Source organism: Priapulus caudatus, unplaced genomic scaffold (assembly GCF_000485595.1).
Source record: "Priapulus caudatus unplaced genomic scaffold, Priapulus_caudatus-5.0.1 Scaffold136, whole genome shotgun sequence".
Lineage (NCBI taxonomy): Eukaryota > Metazoa > Priapulida > Priapulimorpha > Priapulimorphida > Priapulidae > Priapulus > Priapulus caudatus.
Window position 1 is genome coordinate 450,507 of NW_014577197.1, and position 12,331 is coordinate 462,837.

A 12,331-nucleotide genomic window follows, 5' to 3' on the forward strand; every position below is an offset into this window, starting at 1 on the left:
TTCACGCCACTATGGCAATTACCGGGCAGTCATTGTCACATACTGCCCCGGCTATGACACTGTTCCACGTATTACGCCCACCACTTACAATGGTGTTGGTTGTTATATTTGCTTGTGGATACATCTGCTGTAGTTTAGTAACTTATTTTGTGTGTTACCACTATTGACTAACCAATAATTGAAACTGTTGAAGTGCATTATTTGTATTCTGATTCAGTGGTGTTTTCTGTTGTTTTTTTCTAGGTCAACCCAACCCCACTCAGCAAAGCCAAGGCTAGGGCTGCGAGGGTGTACCATGCTATGACAGATCCGAATACGAAGCTGTACTGTCTTTTCCTGCAAGCAGTGATTCCTATTTTCAACTCTATGAACTTGCTGCTGCAGAGAGATAAGCCGATAATCCATGTGCTTCATTCGTGATGTGTCGGTATTTGGACCAAGTTGGTGGTCCGATTTATGTTACCTACGGCCATCACACAGGCAAAGAGTCTGCACACTCTGGATTATCATGACAGAAAGTTGCAGAAGTCAAGGGACGACATTGTCATCGGGCAGAGTGCAAAGGCGTACTTAAATGAGTGCAAAGAGAATGGGTAGATGACCCGAAAGGACAGAACCGTGTTTTTTGACAGCATCCGAAAGTACTATGGAACGGCTGTGTCCTACATTGCCAACAAGTTCCCCCTTGATGGCCCCCTACTGCAGAAGGCCAGTGTTGCGGACATGGAGAAGCGGCAGGATGCCAAATTCAGTCACTGCAGTACTTTGTAAGGAGGTTTCCCTGCCAGATGAGGCCACAGAGGATGGGCTGGAAATGCAGTTCCTGCAATATCAGATTGACACCTTGTCAGCCACAGTGCTTGAGGCAGGCCGGGTCATCTGTTGGGTCAGGTCAAAGAGAGTGACACCAAATTAGCCAAGTATGGTATTCTTGCGCATGTTATGCTGGGGATACTTGTGATCCCCCACAGCAATGCCGATTCCGAAAGCATCTTCTCCTGTGTGAGAAAAAACCAGACGAAGTTCCGGCCAAATCTTTGTGTACCCCTGCTGAAGAGCCTCATGATAACAAAGACAGACAGACAGGCCAGGAACACTCCTTGTTATCAACAAAATTTTCCTACGGAGTTGCTGACTAGGGCCAAGAGGGCCACATACACGGGACTAAATTCACTTGAGTGAACATTCATCATTGTTGTCTGTGAGGTGACATTTAGGTGTCAGTGGTCAGTATTGTTATAGTGAGGTGACATTTCAGTGACTTGTGGAAAACCATAGTGATTCTTAAAATGCACATACATGTATGATATAGATTGTGATCAGTGTTGTCAAAGTGGGTGACATTTGATTTCAGTGACTTGTAGTAACCTTTACACATAAATACTGATCGGTGATTGTCAGTGAGATGAGATCATAAAATGTGTTTCAGTGTAACATGATTAAAAATAAATAGATTTTGCAGCAAGTATCTAAGCAATTTATTGTCATTTTTGACCCTCAGAATGCAGGAAATTGCATCTCAGGATCAAAAAATTCCCCGGGGGGCATGCCGGACCCCCTAGCAAACTCGGGTCACTACGTGACCCTCGAACTACTAATTACTACTAATTTGATGGCCAGAAACTACAGATTGCTTCAAGTATATGTTGGCATCTCTGATCTCCTGGATGAGATGATCGAAAAGGAAAAGATAGACCCATCGGTTGGTGATGAACTCATTATGAGTGGAAAGAACATAGAATCTGTAATACTAGCCAAGTTGAAAGAATTCAATCTAAATCTGGAGAAGCTTGTAGGACAAGGTTACGATGGCGCCAGTAGCATGGTCAGCCAGCAGGTTGGAGTAGCTGCAAAGATTCGGGAGCGAGCTCCTCACGCCGAATACTTTCACTGTGCCATGCACATGCTTAACTTATGTGCAACCAAGACAACTAAAGTAGTGCCAATTAGAAATTGTCTAGATAAAATCCAACAAATAACTGTCTTCTTCAACAGTAGTACCAAACGAGTAAAGCATCTTGAAGTAGAGAGAGCATGCCAAATGTCAGCATGGCAAATGCCCGACGCAAGACGTAATGCACTCTCTCTATCGTGAGCAAAAACATCATTTGATTTCGTGATGTCCCTCCACATGCTTGCTAAAGTGTCCAGTATTCTCCTCCCAGCTTCAAGAGGGATGCAAGCAGTCGGCATGGATTTGTTGAAAGCACTAGACCTGGTTTCATCAGCTCAAGAAGTCATGCAAGCTTGGAGGGATGATGGCACATACGACTCTCTTTTTCAGGATGCTGTCAAGGTGGCAAATGCAAATAATGTGCCAGTGGAACTACCAAGTATAGCTTCCCGGAGCGTATACCGACCAAACAACACAGACCCACAAGGACAAGGAAATCCTACATTTGAATACTTCAGCTTGTGTTTCTGCCTCTCATAGACAGCGTATCGACCCACTTGAGAGACAGATTCAATGTAACACAGAGGAAAATAATGCATCTAATGCGAATTGTACCGGCTTACTTTGATAACAATGAGGAGGTCTTCTCCGCAGCAGAAGTATATCAAGAACTTATTGACACTACCGTGCTTGAAGGAGAGATTTGGACAAAGGACATTTGGCGTCAACGTTGGAAACAAAGTGATGTATGCGTCGCCGAGAGGAAGCAAGTTAACACCGTACTCAAAGCACTGGAGTATTGTCCACAAGGAACTCTTCCAAATATCAATTTACTGCTGCGAATTTTGGCAACACTCCCGGTAACCACAGCACAAGCAGAACGTACTTTCTCTAAATTTGAAAGAACTGCATCTGCCGTAAGAGCCTCCATGGGCGAGGAACGGCTTGAAGCACTGGTCCTCCTTCAGACACACAGAACGGAGCTACCTTCTCCAGATGATGTTATCAAAAAATTCTCCTGACTGAAATCAAGACGAATTCAATTGTAATACTGTGATTCAGTTGATCAGTTCAGTTCGGCCGGTCTCCCTTACGTAAGTGAGGTGTTCGAATAAAGAAGATTTTCACAGATGCGTATATAGTGCGTATGCGTATTCAATTCTGGATGAAAGTATTGCATGTGTGGTTTTGGGTATTCTGTACCTTGTACCCTATGCACACAATGCGTTAGGATGAACGCGGGACCGGTCGGTAGGCTTGAGAGAGCTGTATTTTCCCTCTTGCCTGTATATACATGGAGCTCGGATGGATAAAATGTGTTCCCCCCTCCCGAGTGTCATCACACACGTTACCAGCACGTATCTTTGTAATGTTACATGACTTTTTGTATAAAATGTAAATTGCAAGTGATCGCAAACCTCATCTTCATGCTATTTCTGTTTGATTGCTTAGCAGACGGTGTTCATGATATTCATTATAAGAATCAATACTAGAAATTTATTTAAATGATATCCTTGTTTTGTTAAAATATCTACACCAAAATACTGCTACCTTATTTAAACCAGCAGGACTGTTTCAAGTCGATAAAACATGCCAACAACATGCACCAAATTGCACCATTAACAACATCAAAATGCAAAAAACTCTCACACCCACCCCTATTCGGTCGCTCCCCTCCCTCGAACTGATTGCCCCCCCCCTTAGATTTAATCCTGGCTACGCCGTTGTTCTTATCTATTGGCGCCTTATGAAAAATGAGATAGAAAAAGATGGTAAAAGAGGCCATTCTAAAAAACGTGATAGATAGGGACGAAGGGGAAGGAGCAACAAAAACAAAATTGAAAATGATTAATATCAAGAGTAGATAATAACACAAGAGTGAGACACCCGATTCCCGCATTTTTAACCAATTTTTCTCATCAAATTTTGCCACCAATAAAGAAGCAAGTGTATACGTTCGTCAGCTTATTATGACCACTAATCACTCACCTTCGTGGTACTGATATTCGTTTACATATATTTGCTAGCGTATTGCTGTAAATCGTAATCTTGCACGAGCTGAATTTGCACGATTTACCGCTATTGTGTTACGTGTTAAGACAACTTTCAAAGCTATAGTGGCGCCAATAGTTAGCAACAGACGGTTTCCAAATCATTCGTGCCCCGATAGGGGTTTAATGTACTTGATTACCTGCACGTGCGTAATGTGATACTGATTGCAAACTACTACAGAGAATATTGTTATTATTGTATTATTACTTATGTAAGATAGTGCTAAGAATAAAATCACGTTCAAAAATAAAATGTTATTTTTAAATAAGTACTAAGTAGCTGTGTCTGCGTATGTGTGACGAGACGTTGTGTCTATGGGGGAGGCATAGCAACCGTTGTTAGGTGGCCACAAACATGATCACCACACGTGCACGTTTGGCTGCATTTACCTTCGTCATCAAAAGTTAGCATGTCTAAACCAAGGAAGAAGAAAGATAATTACAATATGGAATAGTAGAAAGAGGAGCAGTGAATGGCGTCTAGGTAGTTGGAAATACCATACTCCATAGTGCAGTTTTAATCAGCTAATTGACTCACAATCACATTATCGTTAACGTTTATTTAAAAATTGTACGAATTTAAAGGAACACCTCCAAAGAAATCTGTCGTCCTGCCCTCAAACGTTTCCCCGAGGCGATCACCTAGGTTAGCAGAGAAGAGAACCCATGTAGAATCTGCATCTGCCCCAGCTAAAAAAAGGAAATTATCTAAACACAAACGCTTGCACAAAAAGCCCATTTTATTTAACACCGTTTCTGCTGCGGCAAATCTACATCAACAAGAGTACAACATTGATGAACTGTACGACTCAACATCTGGCTGGTGGCTTAGAATCGCACCTAAGGACGCCGATCTCCCTGAACACAAAGGTGGGCCCCTGAACACCATCACACTACTCATTAACGAGTTCGGGCTAGGCCAGATTCGAGTCTTGGATGAGGCAGTAGAGTCCAAAATTTTGGCTGAAAATGGCATCCTTAATGCTGCTATGGAGGAGATGCTCAGTAAGCTCCATTACACAACATGCTTTGGACTAGATGAAGAAACTTTCAACCGGATTCCACCAAACATTAGATATGAGACAAAAATAGGCAGACGTTCGGATTTACCTTTCGTGCACTATACATCAAAAACATGCAATAGACTGATTAGCCCACGCAAACGCCAACACAACATGTGCACCAAATGCACAAAAATGATGCAAAACCTCAAGCAGGCCAACAGGACTGCCGGAGCAGTAACTGCTTCCACGCGAAAAAGGCGACTGAAGCCATCTTCAAGTTTTCCTGTTAGCCTGCTGTCTCCGAGAAGCCGCAACCGGAGGCAAAGAAATCTGAAAATTAAAACGTTCTGCCTTCCGAAGGTTAGATTTTTTGACCAAAAATTGGAAAAAATGTCAATATGCCTAAGTGAGGAACAGGGGATGGAGTTGCAGAAGGCTGTGGATTTTTTTTCAAAAACAAAACAAGGGCAACCATGGTTCACGAATCCTTTCCGGCCACGAATCAAGGTCCATATTGTCATATGTCCTTCCCACCAGGTATGATCATGCTTAATAAATTTTCAGGAACGAAATAAGTTTTTGATCATTTCATTAGCTACTTTTACTTCTGTGCGAAGGCAAGTTAAATATTAAAGCACGTTAGTCATAGCGTAATAGGTATCAGGGGCGGATTCAGACCGTATTTGCCGTATTGGGAAATACGGTCTAGCTTTCAAAGTGCCCTTCGAAATTTTGCGCTAAAAAATACAGAAAACAATTTGATGGAATTTGGCTATATTCTTTATTTGTTTTCTTTTTCTTCTGATTCATTGACAGGACTTGAAGGAAATCAAAATTGTACATGGTAAAAAAAACTAGCTTTGATATCTGAAAAAGAAGGGAAGTGCTTGAATCATTCTGCATTAATTGCTGGTATGCAAAGCGCAGGCAAAATGAAGCAGAAATAAAATCCCATACGGTTTTTAGCTATTACTGCTTGACTAAATGTGTGCTCAAATGGTGCTCATGTTTGTGCCCAGGGACCCTTGAAATTTTGAAATTTCAATGTGCTTCCGCGCCTATAACGGCGCCCACTGTGGGGTGGTGTGCCCTTTTTGGGGGATGTGTTCTTAAAATCTGGAAAAATACTGTCTAGCTTCAGCCCTGGATCCGCCCCTGGGATGAGTGTGTGACGTGACCTTGTTTGATATGTGTGGTCTTTTGTACCAGCCAACATTACGTGTGAAATAAGATATACTTTTAAAAGAACAAGTGTACACAGCGCATAGTGCATTGGCTGCATTCACGTTCTAATGTTAGCAGTGGCTAATTCACAGCGGCACCCTCACAGGCTATAAATTATTATCTATGCTATATGCGTTTGATGCTTGGAAACGGAACTGGTTCATGAGTTCCAAAGCTCATTGCCCTTGACATATGTCATTATTACTACGCAGACAATCGCAATTTTAAGAGTAATTCTATGGGGCTCGTTTTGGATATGATTTCTATTCATAAATTATTTTTACACGACAGACAAAGGCATTGAACGAACAATTGATTATTTTCTTACAGTTGAAGAACATGGCGAATGCTCTATTTTCTTCACGTACGCAAGGACCAATGGATTTTGTATCGTTGGAACTTTGTGGGGAGAAGGTAAAGCAAATATCATTTGGGTGGAAGGCCATCAAGGATATGTACGAACGTGAAGTGGACAGGCGAGACAAGAACCGCCTGAGAATGGTCCCCGGCATGCAGAGAAGCTTCATCAACCGTGACTCAAGGACTAAATTGAATGTGCGCCCAGCAAAAATAATGCAGGTACAGGTTGCGACATGATTGAATTCATTATTGGTATGCCGCCTGATTGATATGCACAGATTCTACAAGTTCATAGACGCCGACATAGTCACATTTGACGACGACAAGTCAGACAGGCCCCACCCTCGGGAGAGGATTAATTTAGGCCTAGATAAACTAAAGCCAGATGATAGTGATGATGATGATGATGATGATGATGATGATGATAGTGCATGGGTTAGTATAGAACTAAACAGTTTATTACGATACACTTTTTTGTGACTGCATAGTCAGTGAGATCTGGTTACATTTCCAGCAAGAGCGTGTACTAGCTGAATTGGCTACATATGCACAACCAGAACATTCGCAAGAGCAACCGTGGGACAGTGGACATGTCATGGCTGCACACGCGTACCTCTCAGCCTGTAATAAGATATTTAAGAGAGGACTCCTGTCGCACAGTAAAGTGACCTCAAATTCACCCGAAGCACTGGAGAACATAATGTCGGGATGGAGCTATTTCTCAAGGTGGCGGAACTCACAGGAAGGATGTGCCCCACATGTTTACAGATATATAATTTAGTAATGAGGATCAATAAATATCAATAACAAGATTGTTTTCAGTCGAATGATTATTATTTTCAAAATTAATGCTAACACAGATTTATGAACACACACGCGTGTGCACCTTGTAAAGTGGACAATCTTTACCACTAACTGCTCAGTCTATTCCCCAGCCACATAGATTTGAATTCGAATTGTAACCGTTACCCATTCTCAGAAAGCTGTGCCAGCTAATGATTCACATGCTAGCTCCCACTGCTTGCCTGTATACTTCCCATTGCTATAAACACAACTCCTAGACACGTAGCTACACTACATCTATTGTACCACCCAACCCCTTTGTTTGCACTGCTACATACAGCTACATACCGCTGTACAACACAGCTCAACATTTGTAAAAGGTTTGCAACAGTAAGTTGTTGTACAAATGCCATATTGAAATTTTACAGATCTGGCAGACTTCAAACCATCTTCAAATAAGGAACGAAGATTTCTGGCCTGGCAAACATGGGATCTCCTGAGAATAACCATTTTCGGCTTCAAAGGGTTGTGCGATGATTTCTTCAGCAGACACGGACAGAACTACTACATATCACCGCTACGTATAAACGGCAGTGCAGTGGAAAGCCTATTTTCAAGGCTAAAGGCCTACTCAGGTGGTAAGCTCACAAGCATCAATTATCAGTCAGCAAGGAAAAGCATTATCATACAAGGTGATGTGAAACATCCAAGTGGAGAAGGCTATAGGGATGTACCCCTATATCACATGTACGAAACTGAATGAAATATTATGAGTATTTCATTTGAATTTACCTTTATGAGAGGGTGTTGACAAAAGCCCATCACAGTTACTCATGGGCCGCAGGCTGAAAACGAGGTTGCCGGTCACAAAAGCAGTCCTGAAACCATCAGTAGACTTGTCTGGTGAAGACCATGCACGTCTAAAGGCTCGGCAAAAAGTCTACAAGAAACACTACGACAAAACAACCAAGCCAGGTACAGGAAAACAGAGAGGGCGCCATGGGAACCTGCAAAGGTGAATCATGTCTACGACGCACAAAACCGTTCGTACATCCCAGACGTCAACGGGAAACAGTTGCGCAGGAACCGTAGAGACATTATTCAAACTGGAGAACAGACAGTACCTGAACCAATTCATGAACCTGAGGAAGAGCTGCAAAACACGGTGGAAGATCGGAGTTCTCAGCGAATTAATTCTAGTTCTGAGACAAACCGAGTTAATGCTAGTGGTGATGCAAAACAGCATTTTACTCGTTCTGGTAGAATCACTAGGAAACCTGCCCGGCCCCCCCACTCCGAGGTCGGAGGGACCGCATGCGCGTTCCCAAAATCTCAGGTAAAGGGGTATTTTTCGCGCGACAAAATCCGGCCCAAGAATTGTAAAAAAGGGGGTGTATTTGACTTTTCACCCGGAGATTTCTTTAAAAAGGGGGTGTGTTTTTCCTCTCTCTTTCATCTTGAATATCATAGAAAACTTTATCAAATCCCGGGATCAAATTCCTGAAATTCCTGCTAGTTTTGAAAGCTCATTCAGGATTATTTCATTTTGAAAAGTAAAAATATTGCCCCCTAGTTCCCCACGACCACTGAACTCTACACTACGTAGTGTAGACTGGTACCCGGTCGACAGTTCCATACAGTGCACGCTACACTAACGTGACTACGTCAGTGTAGCGAAGGATACGTACTGGAGTAAAAGTGGCGAACGGGTACCAGTCTATACGTAGTGTAGAGTTCAGTGCCATCTATCGACTCGATAGTACAGACTTCTCGAAATCTGTGATAGAGATAACAACAGAACGTGTACATGGGATACGGCATCTGCTCAGCCTAGAGCCTCACACGGAGCATATAGCTCCAGCGTCTGACGATATGTCACATGTGGGTGTTGCCTCCACTGAGCAGAATCTGCATAAAGGTGTCGTTCTGAAAACAGCGTGTCTGCTCGTCGAAGGTGAGCGAGGTCCTGTAAAGGCAACACTGTTGTTTGATTCTGGGTCGGATCATTCGTATGTGACTAGCGCATTAATCAATGAAGTTAGACCAAAGTGGCTGTCAACAGTCAAGTTAGCGTATTCAGCCTTTGGGGGCAGCAAATCGGTAACACCACATCGTAATGTATTTGTCCCCTTTTACAATAGAAAAGACAATGCAGGAATTTGGTGCTTCTCATTATTTAGTCAAGAAAAGTCGTGCCGTGAAAACAGAGAAAGGAATACTTGGACATAGTGACAGAAATAAGGGAAAAGCCTTGTCTCCAGCATTAGTAACCGAAATGGTTGCATTCTATGAGATGGATTAAAATAGCGGTATGTGTCCTGGGATGAAAGGAACTGTGACGGCTCGAGACAGAAATGGTGATTCTGTTAAGCATCAAAAACGTCTAGCGCTATCAAATGTGAAGGAATTACACGCTGCCTGGAATGAATCACACCCTGATAAGAAAGTTGGTTTTTCTACATTTGCTTCCCTGCGACCAAAGCGGTGTGTTTTGGCTGGAGCTTCTGGGACACATTCTGTTTGTGTATGCAAGTACCAGCAATACCCTGAATTGATGGTGGAAGCTTGTTTAAAGTGCAATCTCCATGAACACATCAGATACTGTGTATTTTCAGATGAACGTGAATCGTGCATGATGAGTCAATGCAAGAAGTACCCAATGCGTCAGGGACTCATTGATTACCTCAGCCAGTGCGATGACCTTAGAGATGTTGAGGAGATCACTTACAAGCAGGGGGTTAGCACAGATCGAGCAAAATTGATCACTATTGTTGAATCAATTAGAAGATTTCATTGAGAACTTGACAACTCAGGTGGAAAAACTGACACGCCATAGTTCCATTTTTGAAACAATTTTCTGTAGGCGCCGGTTTCTCCAAATATTTTGGATGTTACACGTAGAAGCACCAGTTGTAGCACCACAACCTGCCCAGGTAGCAGGCAGCACAATCAAATTACTCACTGACTACATTGGCAAATGAAAGTGTCAATGACACTATAGCTCACCTTGGGTGTGATAGAAGAGGGAGATGATATTTAAAATTTGGTATGCGTTTCATTTATGACGGACCGAAATGTGATCAAAAGTCCTTATTCCCTGTTTTATACTAATAGAAATTTTACCGTTTTGTTTCTGGGTTAGTTTTGATGCGAAAATAAATGTTTCAGATCTGAGTCTGAAATCTGGGCGAGAGATGGCGCTACGCCTAAATGATCGCCATTTTGGTTTTCAATTATCGGGCAAATAAAAGTAATAAAATATTCCAGTCAAATTACTGTAACGAAGAATCTAAAACACAGTATTACACGTAGGTATGATTAGGTAGGTAGGTAAGTAAATTTAACAAAATCGAATGAATCTAGATGGCCATTTCCATTTTTGCCAAAAAGTTGGTGTGGCTCGAAAGTAGGTCGACTGGCGTGCTCCAAAATAGGACATTCAAATCTCTCCTATAGGAGTAACTGTAACGAGTAGGCAGACACTGAAATGCATAGTGAAATTGCCAAAATCTACCTAATTAAAAAAAAAAATTGAAACCCGTGTGATATGTTTTGGGGCCAATCCTTATTCATTCACATACCAAAAATGAGCAAAATCCGTTGAACCTGAACTGACTTAAATAACTCAAGAACCGTTTGACCCACATGTTTCAAATTGCATACAGTTGTTACTCCTATGGGAGAGGGTTGAATGTCCTATTTTGGGGCCAGTTAGTCCCGGTTGACCTACTTTCGAGCCACGCCCACTTTTTGGCAAAAATGGAAATGGCCCACGCACGCGCGCACTCATCACACGCACGCGCGCACTCACACATGCACGCGCGTACTCACACGCACGCGCGCACTCATCACACGCACGCGCGTACTCACACACGCACGCGCGCACTCATCACACGCACGCGCGTATACTCACACGCACGCGCGCACTCATCACACGCACGCGCGCACACACGCACGCGCGCACTCACACACGTACGCGCGCACTCACACACGCACGCGCGCACTCACACACGTGAAAGCAGGCACGCACGCACACACGCACACGCAGGTACACACGCACGCGCACACGCACACGCACACGCACGCACACACGCATTGGAAAGCCGTGACACGCACCCATGTCCTTACATGCTACTAGTCTTGCTTTCAAGTGTGCTGGCTTTTGTCAAGTTCTCCGTTTTTTTAGCTCGCCTTGACATCGTCAAGCTATTGCCATGGGGTGTCGTTCGTCGTACATCCGTCCGTCCGTCCGTCCGTCCGTCCGTCAACATTTGGCTACGGTCAACGAATGAGTACGCGCGTGTGTGTGTGAGTATACGCGCGTGCGTATGTCTGGATACACTCTAATTTGTCGCTTAACTGTCGCGATTGCCGTCGTACAATGACTACTATTATAGCTGTGAATAAGATTGCGGTAGCCATTGATGAAATTCCATTAGAATTTTAAATTTATACATTCGTACATTTCACAACCGAGTTTATTGCTTTACGAAACCGTTTGGGCGATAGAAGACACAACGGCAGGCCTGAAATTTGATATGCTATACCTTGCATACATAATACACGGACCAAACACGAACTACTGCAATTTCCACAAACACAATCACATAACGTTACAAAGCGTTCAAAAAATGGAAATGCCGTAGTTTGTACTTTGTTTGAATATTTAATGCGTTACATATAGCATATTCGATTTCCGATTTGCATTTCCCTCTATTACCCCCAGCGGTTTGTTAAAGCAATAAACTCCTATGTGCAAATGCCTAAATTTGATATTCGCAATCGAATTTCACAATTCGACAATACATTTAGATTTCATCAATATTTGTCGCAATTCGCTTTGTCACCAGGGTAGTAACTGTTCGACAATAATCGCGACAATTATAAGCTATACATAAAGTTGTTTTGCGACCCAGGCACGCACGCACGCTCGCCTATACACATGCACACACACACACACACACACACACACACACACACACACACACACACACACACACACACACACACACACA